This window comes from Gymnodraco acuticeps, unplaced genomic scaffold (assembly GCF_902827175.1).
Source record: "Gymnodraco acuticeps unplaced genomic scaffold, fGymAcu1.1, whole genome shotgun sequence".
NCBI lineage: Eukaryota > Metazoa > Chordata > Actinopteri > Perciformes > Bathydraconidae > Gymnodraco > Gymnodraco acuticeps.
The window spans coordinates 306703-310655 of record NW_022989776.1 but is presented as its reverse complement, the minus strand read 5'-3'; positions in this window follow the sequence as shown (position 1 = coordinate 310655).

The window sequence follows — 3953 nt, the reverse complement described above, 5'->3', positions numbered from 1 at the left end:
TATGCTTTGAAAGAAATGGTAGAAACATATAGAAGACATAATTCCACTGTTCTGATTGGTTTCATTGATGCCTCTAAGGCTTTTGACCGAGTTAACCACCATAAACTGTTTTTAAAATTGAGACAAAGGGGTGTGCCTAACAGTATAATTAGGATCCTGGCTTATTGGTATGCCAACCAGAGCATGCGGATCAAATGGGGGAATGCAGTCTCTGCGCCATTTGGTGTTGGTAATGGAGTCCGCCAGGGGGGGCTCCTCTCACCATGCCTTTTTAATATCTATATGAATGATCTATCAGATGATTTAAGTGTCTGTAAAACAGGGTGTGTGATTGGTAATGTGATTGTAAACCATCTTATGTATGCCGATGATCTGGCTATTGTTTCTCCTAGCAGTGCTGGATTTCAACAGTTGCTAAATGTTTGTTCTGATTACGGAGTCAAATTTGACGTTAAATACAATGCTAAGAAGAGCGCTGTAATGATCTGCAGAGCAAAAGGGGATAAGAACCTTTGTTTTCCAACATTCTACCTGTCAGGACAGGTGCTGTCTGTTTGCTGTAACACTAAGTATCTGGGACACATCATCACAGATGAAATGGCTGATGATGAGGACATGTATAGACAGCGGCGTGTCTTATATATGCAAGCCAACATGTTGGCTAGAAAACTCTCTTGGTGTTCAGATAAGGTTAAGGTGAACCTCTTTAGAGCTTATTGCACTCCTCTCTATACTGCCCCCTTGTGGGTCAAGTATAAGAAGGCGAGCCTCAAGAAGCTCCAGGTTGCATATAATGACTGTTTGCGTATACTGCTTAGAAAACCAAGGTGGTGCAGTGCAAGTGAAATGTTCTGTAACGCACGAGTCAACACGTTCCATGCTCTTTTGAGAAATCGAATGTACAAATTCATCTGTCGATTGAATGTTTCTCATAACTCTGTCATTATGCTGCTGTCAAATCCGTGTTTCAGTGCTGTACGATACCAGTCACCTCTGTGGAAACATTGGTATAACTGCCTTTTTTAATTTATATTTGAGTGTTGTATGTTTTTGTAATAATGGACCAAGAGTCTCTTTAAATAAAAGATGATGATGATGATTATTGCACTAAGAAGCTTATTGCACTGTGTATGTATATATATATATATATATATATATATATATATATATATATATATATATATTCATGCTAAATGAAGCTCTGTTGCTTGGATATCACTAGATCCTGTTACAGCGTAATATAAGTACATAATGATTGATGTGTACATTAGCATAATTACTAGCTAGCTGCTAACTGCCGCCTCGTTAATATCAAATCCATCATAATAACAAATCATTACCATGCTGTCATGAACGCGCGGTGCTGTTACGTGTACGCAAATTGACGTGCTTGATGTGAATGAACATTTTGGTTAAAGTACTTCTCAGGCATGCTGGGTAATCTGTGACGTTTCGCTCTCTCAAAAGTTGGGCCATTTTATCATCATGCGCCAATGAGCAACTCTCATCAGAATGAATGAGGCCCCGCCTCCCACGCTGTATCCAGTTCTTATTATGCATCCATGCACCTTACTCTCAAGAGATCCTCACGTGGTATGAGAATCTCCCACAATCCATTGCGGTAACAAAGCTACAGTAATGCAGGCACACGTTTGTAACACCAGATGGCGTAATTCTCCAATTTAACCAGGATTTTACACCAACCGTTATAACTCTGTTACATCGGCACAACAAAGTATCTCGGAATTCTTTCTCACTAAAAACGCTAAATCTGCAAAAAATATTGAAATAGAAGATGCAGGGCATGATGACGCAGAATCTGTGAAAGGGGCATTATGCCTTATAATATTATATACAATATTATATTATAAGTGTGTGGTTGCCTTCTAGTCACTTTGCTCAGCACTACTGCTTGTAGGCAGGCATGACGAGACTCTTCAGTGGATCCATGTTCAGGGGAGGTGGGTTTAGTTTCCTGCACGCCTCGACGTAAGAGAGACGTAAGCGACGCCGCCTCTTAGCTCCGGAATCTCTCTCTCTTTGCAAGAAGCTGGTTATCAAAGTTAAGTTAAAGCCTTTTATTGTCATTATACACAGAGTATAACGAGATTCAGAGTGCAACTCTGTCCCGGAGTGCAACAAATACAAACACGTACATAACACTAAAAAAACACGGCAATAGGACAGACAACATAAACAATCATACGGGGGTATAAATAGTTTAAAATATTGATATAAAAACAGTAAATAAAGTGCATTAAAAGTGTGTGTATGTGTGAGAATGGTTACGGTTATTGCATTATGTGTGGTGGTTGAGCAGCCTGACGGCCCAGGGGTAGAAACTGTTTTTGAGTCTGTTTGTCCGTGACTTGAAGCTCCTGTCTCTCCTCCCAGAAGGCAAGAGAGAGAACAGTCTGTGACCTGGGTGAGAGCTGTCCTTTATGATTGTGTTAGCTCTGCTGCGGCAGCGGGAGGTGGAGATGTGTTCCAGAGAGGGCAGGGGGCAGCCGATGGTTTTCTCTGCCATCCGTATCACTCTCTGCAGGGCTTTCTTGTCCGCAGCTGAGCATCCTGCATACCACCCCGAGATGGAGTATGACAGCACGCTCTTGATGGTCGCCCGGTAGAAGGACACCAGCAGCTTCTTGTTCAGTCGGTACCTCCGTAGCACCCTCAGGTAGTGTAGTCGCTGCTGGGCCTTCTTAACTGCTGCAGTGGTGTGTGCCCTCCAGCTTAGGCTCTCCGAAATGTGAACCCCCAGGAACATATAGGTGGAGACCCTCTCCACTCTCTCTCCATTGAGGTGAAGGGGGGTGGGTTCTGGACGGTGCTTTCTGAAGTCTATGATGAATTATTTTGTTTTGCTTGTGTTCAGATGTAGGTTGTTAGCTGAACACCACGCAGACAGCTTCAGGATCTCGTCTCTGTATGCCCACTCGTCGTCTCCCTTATATATTTGAACGACCATAGTGGTGTCATCTGCACATTTTATAATGAGTTGGAGGGGTGAATGGGAGAGCAGTCGTGTGTGTAGATTGTGTAGAGTAGAGGGCTCAGCATTAGGGCTGCACGGTATTGAAAAAAAACTGACATCGCGGTTTTTCCCCCCCCTGCGTTATATATCGTGTTTTTTTTAACCTGTTAAAACCCCAAAGTCCCGGCGGGTACTTTACTTTTTTTTCCACAACAGTTTCTCAGGGGATCGTAATATTTAAGAACCTATTAATGTGTTCTACCAGATTAATGGAAATAATCTCAGCTAATTGACAATACAAACCATTTTATACCAAAACAAAACACAAGTCTCATAAGAAGCATCTAAATGACCCCTGAGCGAAAAATGCTAACGCACTTTGGCACAGAACTCAAGATAAAAGTACCCTTATTACTTATCGTAGCTGCACTTACAAGATATCCGATTAAAGCTGAGGTTCCACAGATTATTTAGGTATATAGTATCATCACTGAGTGATCTGAACTCGGACAGGGGAAGCAAACACAGACATCACAACACGTACCTTTACGTAGCTTCGAGGGGAGATGTCTCACCGTAGCTGTCAATCTGATCAAAAGACGTGTTCAATGGCATTAAAACGAGAAAGAAAAAACGCGGCTGAAAAGGTTAATCCATAGGTTTTTAACGTCTCTGTATAAAAAAAATGATTTAATTTATAATCCATAATTCAATTTGTATGTAAATATCGCAGAGCAAAAGTTAGCTGCTAATGGTAGCCACCAGAGTGGCTGCTGCTTCCGGTCTGTGGAAGTCTCTCACACACACATTACCAAATAAGGACTGTGTGATTTCCCCTCGATTCCATTGGCTCTGACGGTCAGAAAGAGATGTCACATGTCAAAATCCAGCAAGGGGGGCCAGAGATATGGAAAATCCACCCAAATGGCCCCAGAAGAGGGGTTTTTTGTGCTAAATCTGTCTAAAAAGGTCAAATATC